General features: G+C 45.1%; 1 protein-coding gene across 8 annotated transcripts in view; it reads right to left on the bottom strand.

Annotated features, from left to right (window-relative positions):
• The window catches only part of DDHD2 (DDHD domain containing 2), a 79153-nt gene extending 63286 nt beyond the window's left edge, over positions 1-15867 (bottom strand). For 7 of the 8 annotated variants that reach the window (XM_075601233.1, XM_075601225.1, XM_075601229.1 and 4 more), the window contains exon 1: positions 15230-15867. The gene's annotated coding sequence lies outside the window, so the exon portion shown is untranslated. The remainder of the gene's footprint in view (positions 1-15229) is intronic. The other variant, XM_075601227.1, reaches the window with a different exon arrangement.
• Positions 15868-19498: the final 3631 nt, after the last annotated feature.

The raw sequence follows: 19498 nt of genomic DNA, 5'->3' as shown, positions 1-19498 counted from the left end.
CCGTGGTTGGTGTAGGATTAGGATATCTTAAATGTCTTATATGGTAGGTGTGTGTTATAACAGCTTTGATGGTGATGTCCTACTGTGACTCAAACTACCCCACTAGGGTCTATCCAAAACCCTTGGTATATGGAATGTGTGAAGGGATGGGGGAGCACAGCGTAAGGAATGGTGGAGTATGGTTGTGTTATCTCCCTATGATGTTCAGTGGCGTCCTGACACCCTTGGAGTGAGTGTCCTCAGAAGGAGGTTTGTGCTCCTAAGAGGTGGGTTAAGACTTAGGTGGGTGAACCGAGTCTATGGATGTAACATGTATGCAAAGTAAATCAATAAAAGGAAAACTTACACGGCCTTGTGTAAGTTGTATCCCATCAAGGTTTCTTTTGCAGTCTTGTCCTCCTTCTGGATGATCCTTCCTGTTTCGTTATGGTCTTCTCTTTCTGTCTCTTCTTCTTGCTGTGATCTTGATGTTTGTCGTTGGACGAATCCTCACATTGGTTCTCCTCTCATATGGGTGTAAACATAGGTGAGAAGGTAGTTAGACACATACGCATACAAATATCAATTTGAAGGGGGGCAATGAGACAGTATCATCAGATGTATCGGTATAAGATGATTATTATTCACTCACACGGCCTAATGTGAGTGGTGACTCATACTGGTATCTTGCAAGCACCCGTGTAGTTCACTGGTCTACAGTTCAAAGGTCCCTTACAGGTCAAAGACAGAGGGATGGTGGGGGGAAGGTATATCAATAAATCAAAATACTCACACGGGCCAGTGTGAGTACACACTGATAATGGTATCTTGGAGGCTCCAAAAGGTGATGGAAAAACCCCTAGGGGCTAGGTCCAGATAGCGAGGCACTAATAGGACACTAAGCACAGGGGTAATAAATTTTATTTGAACAAACTAGCATACACTAGTGAACAGGTACATATATAATGAATTAAAAATTAAAACCAAGGAGCATCTAATGCTTCTGGGGGGATAGAAAAAAGGGGCAGCTAGGGGAAACAGACGGTGGTTAGTGGATGAAAGTCTCTGTACTCCGCGTCCGGATTGAGGGATTCCACAGCACCTCCGGTTCCTCTCAGATTGCTGCAGGCTATGGTTCCAAGTAGAAGAGCTACGCGTTTCGCCCTGAACAGGGCTTCCTCAGGCTCGTATAAAGTAAAGTAAAGTAAAGTATCACTTTATACGAGCCTGAGGAAGCCCTGTTCAGGGCGAAACGCGTAGCTCTTCTACTTGGAACCATAGCCTGCAGCAATCTGAGAGGAACCGGAGGTGCTGTGGAATCCCTCAATCCGGACGCGGAGTACAGAGACTTTCATCCACTAACCACCGTCTGTTTCCCCTAGCTGCCCCTTTTTTCTATCCCCCCAGAAGCATTAGATGCTCCTTGGTTTTAATTTTTAATTCATTATATATGTACCTGTTCACTAGTGTATGCTAGTTTGTTCAAATAAAATTTATTACCCCTGTGCTTAGTGTCCTATTAGTGCCTCGCTATCTGGACCTAGCCCCTAGGGGTTTTTCCATCACCTTTTGGAGCCTCCAAGATACCATTATCAGTGTGTACTCACACTGGCCCGTGTGAGTATTTTGATTTATTGATATACCTTCCCCCCACCATCCCTCTGTCTTTGACCTGTAAGGGACCTTTGAACTGTAGACCTGTGAACTACACGGGTGCTTGCAAGATACCAGTATGAGTCACCACTCACATTAGGCCGTGTGAGTGAATAATAATCATCTTATACCGATACATCTGATGATACTGTCTCATTGCCCCCCTTCAAATTGATATTTGTATGCGTATGTGTCTAACTACCTTCTCACCTATGTTTACACCCATATGAGAGGAGAACCAATGTGAGGATTCGTCCAACGACAAACATCAAGATCACAGCAAGAAGAAGGGACAGAAAGAGAAGACCATAACGAAACAGGAAGGATCATCCAGAAGGAGGACAAGACTGCAAAAGAAACCTTGATGGGATACAACTTACACAAGGCCGTGTAAGTTTTCCTTTTATTGATTTACTTTGCATACATGTTACATCCATAGACTCGGTTCACCCACCTAAGTCTTAACCCACCTCTTAGGAGCACAAACCTCCTTCTGAGGACACTCACTCCAAGGGTGTCAGGACGCCACTGAACATCATAGGGAGATAACACAACCATACTCCACCATTCCTTACGCTGTGCTCCCCCATCCCTTCACACATTATATACAGTCCCACAGCGCCACATTATATACAGTCCCACAGCGTCACATTATATACAGTCCCACAGCGTCACATTATACACAGTGTCACATTATATACAGTCCCACAGCGTCACATTATATACAGTCACACAGAGTAACATTATATACAGTCCCACAGCGTCACGTTATATATAGTCCCACATCTTCACATTATATACAGTCACACAGTGTAACATTATATACAGTCCCACAGCGTCACATTATACACAGTCCCACAACGTCACATTATATACAGTCTCACAGCATAACACTATATACAGTCCCACAGCGTCACATTATACACAGTCCCACAGCGTTACAATATACACAGTCCCACAGCGTCACATTATATACAGTCTCACAGCATAACATTATATACAGTCCCACAGCGTCACATTATACACAGTGTCACATTATATACAGTCACACAGAGTAACATTATATACAGTCCCACAGCGTCACGTTATATATAGTCCCACAGCGCCACATTATATACCGTCCCACAGCGTCACATTATATACCGTCCCACAGCGTCACATTATATACCGTCCCACAGCGTCACATTATATACCGTTCCACAGCGTCACATTATATACCGTCCCACAGCGTCACATTATATACCGTCCCACAGCGTAACATTATATACCATCCCACAGTGTCACATTATATACAGTGTATATATGTGACATGTATATACGTCACATGTATATAACATTATATACCATCCACAGTGTCACATTATACACAGTGTCACATTATATACAGTCCCACAGCGTAACATTATATACAGTCCCACAGCGTCACGTTATATATAGTCCCACAGCGCCACATTATATACCGTCCCACAGCGTCACATTATATACCGTCCCACAGCGTAACATTATATACCGTCCCACAGTGTCACATTATACACAGTGTCACATTATATACAGTCCCACAGAGTAACATTATATACAGTCCCACAGCGTCACGTTATATATAGTCCCACATCGTCACATTATATACAGTCCCACAGCGTCACATTATATACAGTCACACAGCGTAACATTATATACAGTCCCACAGCGTCACATTATACACAGTGTCACATTATATACAGTCACACAGCGTAACATTATATACAGTCCCACAGCGTCACATTATATACAGTCACACAGAGTAACATTATATACAGTCCCACAGCGTCACGTTATATATAGTCCCACAGCGCCACATTATATACCGTCCCACAGCGTCACATTATATACCGTCCCACAGCGTCACATTATATACCGTCCCACAGCGTCACATTATATACCGTCCCACAGTGTCACATTATACACAGTGTCACATTATATACAGTCCCACATCGTCACATTATATACAGTCCCACAGCGTCACGTTATATATAGTCCCACATCGTCACATTATATACAGTCCCACAGCGTCACATTATATACAGTCACACAGCGTAACATTATATACAGTCCCACAGCGTCACATTATACACAGTGTCACATTATATACAGTCACACAGCGTAACATTATATACAGTCCCACAGCGTCACGTTATATATAGTCCCACAGCGCCACATTATATACCGTCCCACAGCGTCACATTATATACCGTCCCACAGCGTCACATTATATACCGTCCCACAGCGTCACATTATATACCGTCCCACAGCGTAACATTATATACCGTCCCACAGTGTCACATTATATACAGTCCCACAGAGTAACATTATATACAGTCCCACAGCGTCACGTTATATATAGTCCCACATCGTCACATTATATACAGTCCCACAGTGTCACATTATATACAGTCACACAGCGTAACATTATATACAGTCCCACAGCGTCACATTATACACAGTGTCACATTATATACAGTCACACAGCGTAACATTATATACAGTCTCACAGCGTCACATTATATACAGTCACACAGAGTAACATTATATACAGTCCCACAGCGTCACGTTATATATAGTCCCACAGCGCCACATTATATACCGTCCCACAGCGTCACATTATATACCGTCCCACAGCGTCACATTATATACCGTCCCACAGCACCACATTATATACCGTCCCACAGCGTCACATTATATACCGTCCCACAGCGTCACATTATATACCGTCCCACAGCGCCACATTATATACCGTCCCACAGCGTCACATTATATACCGTCCCACAGCGTCACATTATATACCGTCCCACAGCGCCACATTATATACCGTCCCACAGCGCCACATTATATACCGTCCCACAGCGTCACGTTATATACCGTCCCACAGCGCCACATTATATACCATCCCACAGCGTCACATTATATACCGTCCCACAGCGTCACATTATATACAGTCCCACAGCGTCACATTATATACAGTCACACTGTGTAACATTATATACAGCCCCACAGCGACACATTATATACAGCCCCACAGCGTAACATTATATACAGTCCCACAGCGTCACATTATATACAGTCCCACAGCGTAACATTATATACAGTCCCACAGCGTCACATTATACACAGTATCACATTATATACAGTCACACAGCGTAACATTATATACAGTCACAGAGTAACATTATATACAGTCCCACAGCGGCACATTATATACCGTCCCGTAGCGTCACATTATATACAGTCCCACAGCGGCACATTATATACCGTCCCATAGCGTCACATTATATACAGTCCCACAGCGTAACATTATATATATAGTCACACAGCGTTACATTATATACAGTCACAGAGTAACATTATACACAGTCCCACAGCGTCACATTATATACAGTCACACAGAGTAACATTATATACAGTCCCACAGCGTCACGTTATATACAGTCACACAGAGTAACATTATATACAGTCCCACAGCGTCACATTATACACAGTGTCACATTATATACAGTCACACAGCGTAACATTATATACAGTCCCACAGCGTCACGTTATATATAGTCCCACAGCGTCACATTATATACAGTCACAATGTGTAACATTATATACAGTCACACAGCGTAACATTATATACAGTCACAGAGTAACATTATATACAGTCCCACAGCGTCACGTTATATACAGTCCCACAGCGTCACATTATATACAGTCACACTGTGTAACATTATATACAGTCCCACAGCGTCACGTTATATACAGTCCCACAGCGTCACATTATATACAGTCACACTGTGTAACATTATATACAGTCCCACAGCGTCACGTTATATACAGTCCCACAGCGTCACATTATATACAGTCACACTGTGTAACATTATATACAGTCACACAGAGTAACATCATATACAGTCCCACAGCGTCACGTTATATATAGTCCCACATCGTCACATTATATACAGTCCAACATCGTCACATTATATACAGTCCCACAGCGTCACATTATATACAGTCACACAGCGTAACATTATATACAGTCCCACAGCGTCACATTATACACAGTGTCACATTATATACAGTCACACAGCGTAACATTATATACAGTCCCACAGCGTCACATTATATACAGTCACACAGAGTAACATTATATACAGTCCCACAGCGTCACGTTATATATAGTCCCACAGCGCCACATTATATACCGTCCCACAGCGTCACATTATATACCGTCCCACAGCGTCACATTATATACCGTCCCACAGCGCCACATTATATACCGTCCCACAGCGTCACATTATATACCGTCCCACAGCGTCACATTATATACCGTCCCACAGCGCCACATTATATACCATCCCACAGCGCCACATTATATACCGTCCCACAGCGTCACATTATATACCGTCCCACAGCGTAACATTATATACCGTCCCACAGTGTCACATTATACACAGTGTCACATTATATACAGTCCCACAGAGTAACATTATATACAGTCCCACAGCGTCACATTATATATAGTCCCACATCATATACAGTCCCACAGCGTCACATTATATACAGTCACACTGTGTAACATTATATACAGCCCCACAGCGACACATTATATACAGCCCCACAGCGTAACATTATATACAGTCCCACAGCGTCACATTATATACAGTCCCACAGCGTAACATTATATACAGTCCCACAGCGTCACATTATACACAGTATCACATTATATACAGTCACACAGCGTAACATTATATACAGTCACAGAGTAACATTATATACAGTCCCACAGCGGCACATTATATACCGTCCCATAGCGTCACATTATATACAGTCCCACAGCGGCACATTATATACCGTCCCATAGCGTCACATTATATACAGTCCCACAGCGTAACATTATATATATAGTCACACAGCGTTACATTATATACAGTCACAGAGTAACATTATACACAGTCCCACAGCGTCACATTATATACAGTCACACAGAGTAACATTATATACAGTCCCACAGCGTCACGTTATATACAGTCACACAGAGTAACATTATATACAGTCCCACAGCGTCACATTATACACAGTGTCACATTATATACAGTCCCACAGCGTCACGTTATATATAGTCCCACAGCGTCACATTATATACAGTCACAATGTGTAACATTATATACAGTCACACAGCGTAACATTATATACAGTCACAGAGTAACATTATATACAGTCCCACAGCGTCACGTTATATACAGTCCCACAGCGTCACATTATATACAGTCACACTGTGTAACATTATATACAGTCCCACAGCGTCACGTTATATACAGTCCCACAGCGTCACATTATATACAGTCACACTGTGTAACATTATATACAGTCCCACAGCGTCACGTTATATACAGTCCCACAGCGTCACGTTATATACAGTCCCACAGCGTCACATTATATACAGTCACACTGTGTAACATTATATACAGTCACACAGAGTAACATCATATACAGTCCCACAGCGTCACGTTATATATAGTCCCACATCGTCACATTATATACAGTCCAACATCGTCACATTATATACAGTCCCACAGCGTCACATTATATACAGTCACACAGCGCAACATTATATACAGTCCCACAGCGTCACATTATATACAGTCACACAGAGTAACATTATATACAGTCCCACAGCGTCACGTTATATATAGTCCCACAGCGCCACATTATATACCGTCCCACAGCGTCACATTATATACCGTCCCACAGCGTCACATTATATACCGTCCCACAGCGCCACATTATATACCGTCCCACAGCGTCACATTATATACCGTCCCACAGCGTCACATTATATACCGTCCCACAGCGCCACATTATATACCATCCCACAGCGCCACATTATATACCGTCCCACAGCGTCACATTATATACCGTCCCACAGCGCCACATTATATACCGTCCCACAGCGTCACATTATATACCGTCCCACAGCGTCACATTATATACAGTCCCACAGCGTCACATTATATACAGTCACACTGTGTAACATTATATACAGCCCCACAGCGACACATTATATACAGCCCCACAGCGTCACATTATATACAGTCCCACAGCGTCACATTATATACAGTCCCACAGCGGCACATTATATACCGTCCCATAGCGTCACATTATATACAGTCCCACAGCGTAACATTATATATAGTCACACAGCGTTACATTATATACAGTCACAGAGTAACATTATACACAGTCCCACAGCGTCACATTATACACAGTATCACATTATATACAGTCACACAGCGTAACATTATATACAGTCACAGAGTAACATTATATACAGTCCCACAGCGGCACATTATATACCGTCCCATAGCGTCACATTATATACAGTCCCACAGCGGCACATTATATACCGTCCCATAGCGTCACATTATATACAGTCCCACAGCGTAACATTATATATAGTCACACAGCGTTACATTATATACAGTCACAGAGTAACATTATACACAGTCCCACAGCGTCACATTATATACAGTCACACAGAGTAACATTATACAGGCATACCCCGCTTTAAGGACACTCACTTTAAGTACACTCGCGAGTAAGGACATATCGCCCAATAGGCAAACAGCAGCTCGCGCATGCGCCTGTCAGCACGTCCTGAACAGGAATAGCAGCTCCCTACCCGTACCGAAACTGTGCGCAAGCAGGGAGACTATAGAGCCTGTTACAAATGTGTTATTTACATCAGTTATGCACGTACAGTATATGATGTTGCCGTACAGTACATGCATCGATAAGTGGAAAAAAGGTGGTGCTTCACTTTAAGTACATTTTCGCTTTACATACATGCTCCGGTCCCATTGCGTACGTTAATGCGGGGTATGCCTGTATACAGTCCCACAGCGTCACGTTATATACAGTCCCACAGCGTCACATTATATACAGTCACACTGTGTAACATTATATACAGTCACACAGCGTAACATTATATACAGTCACAGAGTAACATTATATACAGTCCCACAGCGTCACGTTATATACAGTCCCACAGCGTCACGTTATATACAGTCCCACAGCGTCACGTTATATACAGTCCCACAGCGTCACATTATATACAGTCACACAGCGTCACATTATATACAGTCACACAGAGTAACATTATATACCGTCCCACAGCGTCACATTATATACAGTCACACAGAGTAACATTATATACCGTCCCACAGCGTCACATTATACACAGTCCCACAGCGTCACATTATATACAGTCCCACAGTGTCACATTATATACAGTCCCACAGCGTCACGTTATATAGATTGTAATTAAACGGGAGCGCCTCCAACTAACATTTGTCCAGGAGTTTTTTTTATTTATTTTTATTATTATTTCAACCTTACTTTTGCCTGATTAACCCTTTGACTGACGACCTGCACATTACAGCTGCCAGCAATAGGGTTAATGTTTTCAATTCATAATTAAAATTCTCCGTCCAACTTTGACACCTGATCCCCACCCGCTCCTTTTTCCACAACTCGTTATTTCGCTCGTTTTCACCCAAATCACCAATTTCAAATCTCAGAGGAATAGGAATGTAAAATAATGATTTGAGAGGCCCCTTACATATGCCCCCCTCCCCCATCAGTGTGGCACCGAGTCAGGGAGACAGTGACCGAGAGAACAGGCTGGGTGCCCGGAGCCTCTAATCCAGGGGTAGTCAACTCCAGCCCTCAAAGGCAACCAACAGGTCAGGTATTCAGGATATCCCTGCTTCAGCACAGGTGGCTCAATCAACGCTTGTCCCTGTGCTGAAGCAGGGATATCCTTAAAACCTGACCCGTTGGTGGCCCGCGAGGACTGGAGTTGTCCACTCCTGCTCCAGTACATCACTGGACCCTCTGGCGCAGAATGGGACGGTTATCTTTAAGGATGGAGTTTCCCTGACATTTATACAGAGCTATTTTAGGATTGTGAAACGATGATTAGAATTTTAGGGGTCCTGCACCTCCACCCCCCTCCCTTTTCCTGCGCTTCCCACGCCTTTCCTGTTTGTATGATGCAGGGGGGCGGAGGGGGGGGGGATCAGTATGGCATTGGTGACGTTGGGTGTTACTCATGCTGTACTGCTGCTGGGTGTGCCCTTTGGTGAATGTAGCAATCCCAGGGCTCTGTTAGGACACGTAGGGAACACGCACACGCACCAGTTCTTGTATGAGCAATCATAACCTTTGATCCACTCTCTGAATCGTTCTCAACTGAAAGAGGAGTTATTGTAAAAACATATGGGTTACTTGAGGATATAAGAAAACAAAAAGCAATAATTATCCTGGAACCAGGGTCACGTGTGAGGTATGAATAATTCCAATTAGCTTAACTCATGCCTTCCCTCTTCCAAAGCACAAGTTCCTTTGTCCTTTTGTCTGTCTTAGTTTTATTGAAGGAAAGTCACAGGATGAAAGGTACTTGCAGATGTAGTGTGGGTAGAGAGTGCTTCTCTATCTGAAGTGCTGTGTATCAAGGTAAGAGTGTAAAAACAGGAAGGCCTTGCTGGGGCTAATAGCAGGTACTGTACTCACTCAGTGTCCTGGGTGGAAAGGAAGTGAGGGCTAAGTGTCACACAGGAAAGGTATGGGACTGAACTAACTGTCAGCGGGGACAGGGGGGGGAATAGAATAGCCCATTCTATAAGAAAGGCCCAGGTTGCTATAGCAACTCACTAACTAGAGCTGTGCAAGGAAATAATGATACAATGTAGCCTTCTCACATGCAGCTAGCTGCTGGGACAGAGGAAATACAGGCAGCTGAACTAAGGAGACAGCAACTGTCTGTGAGCTGCAAATGACACAGGAATAAAATAATCCTGTTCCAGGACAATAATCTACTGCAGACATCTAATTGGTGTGTATGTATATGTGTGTATATGTGCGTGTGGGTGTATATATAGAATAGTATTTATGGGATATATATATATATATGAAATATTACTGTATGCTCATTTGCACGTCTTAGACAGGTCTGCAGCCCTGCCTTTCACCATTATCACCCAGCATACAGTGCTTCCACTGCAGCAAGGGGTTCTGGGAAATGACATGCAAACGAGCTGCCACCTTTTGCTTCAAATCCATTTTGACATGGACCTCTATAAGCTTATGCTTGCTGCATTGTACAGCTTTTCAGCGGTCCCACGGCCGTGGCGACTCCCAGTGTGTCAGAGGAACAGCCGGAGATGAGACCGGAGGAAGAGGATCCCATCGCAAGCCAGCGGAGTGGTGAATCCCTTGCTGCAGTAGAAGCACTGTGTGCTGGGTGACAATGGTGAAAGACAGGGTTGCAGACCTGTCTAAGACATGCAAATGAGCACACAGTAATATTTCCATTTGCTATATGCTTTGCTGTGGAGGGTTTTTGTCACTATTCTATTTTGTTACTATTTCTATAAACTTCTACACCGATAATAAACATGCTGCACTGTATAATGATGCAGAGTATCTCTATACACTTCCACCTCGATAATAAACATGCTGCACTGTATAATGATGCAGAGTATCTCTATGCACTTCCACCTCGATAATAAACATGCTGCACTGTATAATGATGCAGAGTATCTCTATACACTTCCACCTCGATAATAAACATGCTGCACTGTATAATGATGCAGAGTATCTCTATACACTTCCATCTTGATGAGGAAAAGGATAGAGATAGAGATCCGTGTTCAGGGGGAAAAAAAAAAAGGGACCCCTTTCCTTTTCCTTTATTTTATATACTTCTCGCTCCACTCCATGAATATGTGCACCGTTATAGGCCTGTTATGTAGATCAACACTATATAAGAAGCACAACGTAGACAAATAACTGATGTTAGCTAAATTGATGTCACTGTATTATGTCAACAAATACCAGATACATTGTGGTGCGTTCATGTTCATTAACCGAGAAATGGGAGTTTTTTCTTGGTAGCTCGTAAATGTGTTAAACTGGTGTCATCTGAAACGCCAACTTTAAAATGAGTTCAAAGAGTGTGTTAAACATGTCCTCCCGCTGCTGAAACCAGGGCCTGCTAGGACATTGGCAGGGCCCGGGTACAGTGGGAGTATGCGGGGGTATCTTATCCGGAGCCGACCTCTCCTCCTGCAGTGTCACGTTGTCATGGCGATGCGTCATCACCGGAGCACAGGAGGAGATGCAGGTACTTCGAGGCTCTCGCGCTCTCCCTCTGCCATCACAGTTTACATGTCGCAGCTAAGAGAAAGGAGCTAGGTGCAGTCACCTCCCCGAAGAGGAGAACGCCGCGGTCTGATCGCATCATTGAGAACGCGTGGATCCCCTGCTGCCCCCCACTCCTGAACGAATCGTTGTTTTATGAATACGTTTCTGCAGTCCTCCCATCAATCGTCCTTCCTGGGGACCATTTATTGTAAGCGTGTTGGACCATACAGCAGGAATTATCTCATGCACTTTGTAACGTACTTATCTTCCTCACCAAACACCATTTTGTAACTACAGGCATACCCCGCATTAACGTACGCAATGAGTCCAGAGCTTGTATGTAAAGCGAAAATGTACTTAAAGTGAAGCACTACCTTTTCCCACTTATTGATGCATGTACTGTACTGCAATCGTTATATACGTGCAGAACTGATGTAAATAACACATTTTGTAACTGGCTGTATAGTCTCCCCCTTTGCGCACAGCTTTAGTACAGGTAGGGAGCCGGTATTGCTGTTCAGGACGTGCTGCCAGTCGCATGCGCGAGCTGCCGTTTGCCTATTGGCCGATATGTCCTTACTCGTGAGTGTACTTACAGTGAGTGTCCTTGTTGTAACGGTTCCCCCCCCCCCCCCAATCGCAGATAGGGACCGTGTGGGGAAATCTACATCTGTTACCAGTGTGGTGCAATACCTGTTAGGCTCACAGGAGGCCTGAACCTCTGCCACTGGGAGCCTGGGGTGTATCCTGGAACGTATGCTTACAGCGCCTCCACCTGTGCAGGGATTCCAGGTGTATAGAATGACCCCTGACACAGGACCCACAAATAGGAAACACATACAATGAAGTATATATATGTAACTGTTTACTAAATGGGCAAAACAATAACATCACATCACATCACATGTAGCAACACAGCCGTGTCACCCTCTACCACTAGCTGGCAGCTATAACCTGGCCCCTAACTGGGCTATAACCTTACACCACTATACCCAAGTGTCCCAATAGTCCAGCAACCCACCTACTAGGCGTGATCAGCGCCTGTAAGTAAACCGGTATGTAGGTTACAGTTGGTGCACTTGTAGAAATACCTGCCCGGGGTTCCTGCGCCCGGGTACAGCAACAACAAGAAAGGACACGTCTGCGTCCAACGCTGAATCCGCAGCAATGGCGTCCTCTCCCAGTCCAGATATCACCACAGCAGATAGTCTCTATCTTGAGTGATGCAGGTCTGATCCCAGACACACTTGTCACACTGCTCCCTCCTTGTCAGAGCAAGCAGCAGTGTCTGTCTCACTAACTAAGCTACTGCTAAAAGGGTAAAGTCCCTACCTTAGGGCCTTCCCTATACAGCAGCTACACATTGTGACGATCGAAAGGGGGTGGCCCGGTATTAAAGGGGTTGCACCCCATTTGGCCATCCCCTGACCTCACCAGGGAGACAAGGGGTTAACTGAGGTCCAGAAATGTGATTTAACCCTTGTTATAATATGAAAAGGTATATCCCCCTGTTCCCATATTTTATTGTTATATCAGTGTCTGCATCACACACACACTAGGATCCATCCGGGAGTACAAGGGTTAATAGTTCTTTAATTATTATAGCCCTTTGTGTAATTTTCCCGCCTTTTCGGGCACCATTTTGCAGGGTCCCATAGGCCGCCATTAGGGCTCAATGCATTCTAATGGCGAATCTTGCTGTTTTGGTCCTGTTTCCTGTGAAGACCAGCAGGTGGCGTCCAAGAGGAGGAGCGGAGGTTTCCCATTGTAAGTCAATGGGCCCATTGACTTCAATGGAGGTTCCTCGACGGCCCTTTCCAGGAACGAGTTGGCTGCCGTCCAAACCGCAAAGCGGATACTTTTTCAATAAGAGAGCTTTGATCACTTAGCAGTCAAGTTCAACGATAAGTGGCGTGGGAATAAACAGTTCTAGAGCACCTAGAAATAAAATTCTTTTTGCCCCTAGTTCCTAGGCCTCCCCCACTCGACCACAACCGGGTCCCCGAATCCTGGACCCCCGATAAGGGTCGAACCGAGAAGAGCGGGTCGCGCCATAGGTTCCAATGGCGGCGGCAGAAACAGCACAAGAAAACGGCTAAGTGTAAAAAGCTGAAATTTAGGAATCCATATCTCCGGTTCCGGAGGGTCCAGAGGGCCAGAGTTTGGGTTACCTGTAGTCACTGCTCCGGCATCGCTGCAGAACCATCCTTGACCCTCTTGGACCAACCCGACAGAGTATGGACCCCCTTGAAAGTTCGGGACTTTTCCCATAGACTTTAATGGCGGCCAATCTCCATTGACCGGCTATGGCGGAAAAACCCCATTGACTTCAACGGCGGCGTGGCACCGTTGAAAGTCTATGGCGGCGGATTCCCATAGCCGCCAGCGGCGGCGGTTTGCCATTGAAAGTCTATGGCGGCGAAGCCCACTGTTTTCAATGGGGATTTAGTGAAAAACTGTGATTTCATTTACAGCGGAATTTTTGTATTAAAATGAAAAACGGTTTAAAGTGTATTTGTGTAACTCCGGTTCCGAAGGTCGTAGCAAGTCGCAAATTGGACCATAGGGTGTCCCAGTTCCGGCATTGAGAACTGGGAAGTTTGGACCCGCTGGACCCAACGGAACTGGATATTTTAATATGTTTGTGTTTTATCTTTAATACTGTGTCCCAAGGTATGGACAAGAACCAGAGGAAATTCCCTTGGCCATAAGGCAGCAGATGGTCAGGGAAAGCATCCCAATGTCTAGAATTTAAGTGCTGTTCAAAGGAGTTTATCACCTACACTGTTTACAGGAGGGCGGAGATGACTCAAACCAGAGCAGGCTATAAGTGTCCCATTTCACACCTTACAACAAAGGGTATCCTGCCAGAAATTCTGTTTAGTAGACTGGCTGGCATTCCTGATGCAAATGTGGGGGCTGCAGAAATGAGACCCCAGAGTCCAACTGAGCATGTGCCAACTAGCTGGGGGGCATGTATCAAAATGTGTTCCCATGTTAGTGAGTGGCTACAGGTAATTGAAAACCAATCACCTGTACTTAATGTTAAGGATAGGGTTACAAAAGGTTTATAAACGGTTGTCCACCCTTTATCCTGTGTTCTTCTATACCATCTTGATTGCTGAGAGAAATGCTATGCAATGTCTGCATGCAAGGTCTTTTCATGGCTTTTCGTGCCTTGGGATTATGAAGATTGCTGTATGAACTGCCAGTCTAGATTTGACTGTTTCATCATTTCCATCTTAAGTGAGTGTCCATATTTTGTCTGTTATTTGTATATTTGGTGTGTTTACCTTTATCAAGGAATAAATTATATTTTATCATATCTAAGTCTCGTCCCAGTTCAACCCAGTTATATATATATAAAAGTAGATTTTACCAGATTGGAGTCCGGATAAAACGAGACAGCACACAGTCCAGTAGGTCCAATAAAACTGTATTCAGTGTAACATGGCACCACCTCCAACGTTTCGATCAATCAAGCGTGACCTTCCTCAGGGCCGTGCAATAAGTGAATGCTATTGATCTCCCTTATGTACCCATACTAATCAAAAAATAAAATGAACTCACCCGTGTAAGGACAAGATTGCCCGCGAAACCGCGCCGCTGTGACCCGCATGCATGTGTTGGAACGCATCGCCATCTTGGATATGCTAATCGGACTGTTCAAAAGCAACTACGGTGGCTGGTGTAGCACATAAAGCAAATAGAGCAAACCTAGTCACGCTTCGCGCATGCGCGAACCGCACCGTGTCCCGCGATAGCTATAATGGGCTGCTACCTAGAGATCACTGTGTCCCTGTATCTGCGTTGTGGCGGTTCGCGCATTTTTTTCCTATATATATATATATATATATATATATATATTTTTTTTTTTGGTGTATTATTAATAGCCTGTCGCAAAGCTCCCGTCACACACATATACTGGTGAGTTGGGCCTAGCTGGGGCCTGGGGGTAACCTAGCCTAGTGTAAGAAGCCACTTGCTCCTTACACACTTCCTTCCCCTCCCTTCTCCCAGCTCCAACTGTCACCAACTGCCACTTCTCTCTCCTGTCAGCCACAAGCTCCGCCCCCTATTGGCTGCCTGGCATCATGGTGGCCTGTCTGCCTCTGTGCATTCTGGGGACTGTAGTCCTCCATGGCCCTTTTTGTCATTGGGGCCGCGTGCGCGATGTGTAATGGCCGCCGCTACTCTCCACTGAGCCTGCGCAACTATGTAATGGCCGCCACCTAGCCCTGCACCTGCGCGAACTATTGGGGCCCTCTGCGCCACGCGCGCTCTTCCGCTCCTCTCTTTCTGTACTAAGATGGCCGCCGCGGCTCTCTGCGCATGCGCGACCCTACGTGCATGTGCGAGCACCAGGACCCCGATGGCGCCTGCCAAGATGGCGGCGCCAACCGGGAGAAGTCGCTGTTCCCTTCCCCCACTGCCACAGAGGTAAGGCAGGGGGCAAGGGAAGATCAGGGGAACCGAGAGTGACCCCCTTACACTGTATACACTTGTTGATCATCAGGCCGCCACCTACTCCAAAGAATATTTATTAGATCAACTCATTCTTAAATGTAATACTCTACTGTGACAGACCTATAATTGCTCAAACGGTCATGAAAATGCAGTGATTTTTCTGCAAGGGATGATGGAAAAGAAGGTGCCGCATTTTTTCTGAACACAGTATACATATATCACTGGTGATTGGGCTCTAAATATTTTTTTTATTTCTGCCACAACTTCATTGGCTTTGTAAAAATTGATGGTAAAAACACTAAATAAGCAGTAATTATTTTTCTAAATTTGGCTGATCTTTTTGAAAAAGTCCCTTTGAAATCTACATGGAAAACAGCTCTGCGAGGTGAGGTTATACCATGTGCGGGGCAAATAACGAATAAGGCCCGTAATATAGTGGGCGCTTGCGGCAGTTATAATTTGCTGTGGTTAGCCAGCCATTGCATGCTTGGGGCGCACGGCGTGGAGCCGGGCGATAGGGGAGAAGACTGTGAAAAGTATGTTTTTGCGCCGCTACCGCTCAGTCTGCTATATGTGTATGTGTGGGTGTGTGTGTGTGTGTGTGTGTGTGCATATATACTGTATTTATCAAAGCTGCACAATATTAATAAATAATTTATTCCCACAGCATGTCCTTTTTTTTTAAAAATTTCATATACACACACACACACACACACAGCTTCCCCAGTGACATACAAACACACAGTGACACAGAGAGACACACACAGTGACTCACACACACACAGTAACCTTCCAAGCCTGTCGCTCACAGCAGCACGGACTGTACACACAAAAAGTGTACGTCACGTGCACGAGCGTTCGCACAGGCATGCACGCCCTCTATATTACGGGCCTTAAGAGCAAGACAATAACAAGGTTGGCTAATCTGCTTTAAAGCACATCAAGTGGAGTTCACTCCTGGATAGGTCCTTATTAAAAGTACCTGCATCCACTTTAATGGTCAGTCCCTCCTTGGACAAAGAAAGTGACCGCAGGCTGGTTACATGTTTTAGAAACAAAGTGGGTAGCAACCCCCATGGTCAGTGCATCAGAGTGAAACGTGAAATAAAGTCACATTCATCTTTGATATGATCATGTATTTCTCAGGTTTTAGGGGGGTGGGGGAAGGATATTACAATCCTAAATTTCCCTTAATAAAGTGGTGATATAAATCTCCAAATGCCTATATATGATATAATAAATTCAGCCACCTAAAGCCAATAAGCACGGCATGATACTCAGAAGCACAGCCTACTAAGGCAATAAGGACATTAACCCCCAAATGGTGGACGCCGGATAAGGACGCCCCGAGATCAGGTAAGCCCCCCCGTGCCCCCCTCCTTAGATAATGGGCAAATGCAGTCATCAGAACATGCAGGCAAACGGCATGTGTGATAATTGAAGGAGAAAGAGTCCTCACAAGTAAAATGCACAGGGAGCTGAGAGCGTGTGTCCGGAGGCAAAGGGGTCAGGAACGAAAACCGGAGTGAGCGGAGCACAGGAGCAAAGAGAAGCAGCCAGACCGGACAAAGAGTAAGCTAAAAGGATAAACTTATTCAGCCATAGCCAAGTGCAGAGGCAAGGAAAAAAACCTCGGACGCGTTTCGCACCTAACACGGGGGCTTTGTCAGCGAGTAATGTACATGTCATACAAAGACTCGTAAACAGTCTCGCCTCACCTGATTCGGATACATCATTCTCGATTCGTGAGCGGTAGGTGGTGTTTGTGGTAGGCCGCGATTATAGAGCCCGCGTGTGCCGCGAACAAAAGGCCGTATCTCTATGAGAGGAGAGGTGTAGATGTATAGCACAGCCGCAGTTTCCAACTCCCAGTGAGACCGGAAAAAATGATAAGGTGAGCACTCAAATGAGCAACAGGTCAGGTTTTATTGCAGGGTGGTGCAGCAAAAAGGACAACAGGTGCGTTCATGTTGCTCTGTTGTATTTTTTTTAAATTTTTAAAAAAATACTTTGGGGTCAGACTTTGGTGGAGGAAAAATAAATAAATAAATCACCCACCCATGTGTGACCCCTTTAAAACAGGGCCCTAACATTACAAAACTGTAGTCCTTGAAGGGACTGGCCCCTTAAACATGTCACTGCCATTAGTACAGCTTGTTCCCGGGACGGAATTCCCCCATGAGCAAAGTGAACTAAAGGCAGCGACATGTTCAATAGGTGAAACCTTTCATTTCATAAAGCAGACAGGTGGCTAACACTATTTTGAAACAAAATAGACAAGTGTAAATCTTTTTTTCGTTTAAATTAGATTTATTTTCTCCATAGTAACCACAGGCTATGGAGCGTTTTTATAAATTGTACCTAATCGCTTCTGATAATACAGTTGGTAAAATATTGTATATACAGGCAAACTGTACCTTTTCCTGTTTTGCCAACGATGACATACCACCAACTTTTTAGTGGGTACATTACATTTTGGGGGTGTCCTGCAAAGCCAGATGTACCTACTGTAATAAAAAGTGTGTGGTGAGCTGCATAGGTTAGAGCAAGGGTGTGCATACTGGGGGGCACGCTAGATTTTCTGGGGGGGTGGGGGCGTGGCCATTATAGAGGTCCAGCGCTCCCCCAGGCATTTAAATTAAATGCCGGGTCCGCGCGACGCCTCTATAACACATCTCACCTTCCAGCGACCCGTCGTCATGGTAACCCGGCGTCAAATGACAGCGGGGTCACGTTACCATGGCAACGTGACATCACATGACTCCGCACGTCATTTGACGCCTGGGCCGAGCATGCGGGTGAGGGAGCGGCGCGAGGCGCAGAGGAGAGCAGGCAGGGATGCGCACGGGGAAAAGTTTGCGCACCCCTGGGTTGGAGCAGGGGTGCTCAACTCCAGTCCTCAAGTCCCCCCACCCTCCCCCAAAAGGTTAGGTTTTTAGCATATCCCTGCTTGAGCACAGGTGGGTCAATCAGTCCCTGCTTCAGCACAGGTGGCTGAATCAGAGGCCCAGTAAAAGACAGATGTGATGAAGCAGGGACTGATTGAGCCACCTTTGCTAAAGCTGGGATACCCTGAAAACCTGACCTGGGGGGACGCTTGAGGACTGGAGTTGAGCACACCTGGGTTAGGGGACTGCCATAAGCATTTTGGAAGCCTCCATCCAGCAGTAGAGGAGCTACA

Source organism: Ascaphus truei, chromosome 5 (genome assembly GCF_040206685.1).
Source record: "Ascaphus truei isolate aAscTru1 chromosome 5, aAscTru1.hap1, whole genome shotgun sequence".
Taxonomy (NCBI): domain Eukaryota; kingdom Metazoa; phylum Chordata; class Amphibia; order Anura; family Ascaphidae; genus Ascaphus; species Ascaphus truei.
The sequence above is the reverse complement of the archived record's forward strand: the minus strand, read 5'-3'. Positions and strand labels throughout refer to the sequence as shown.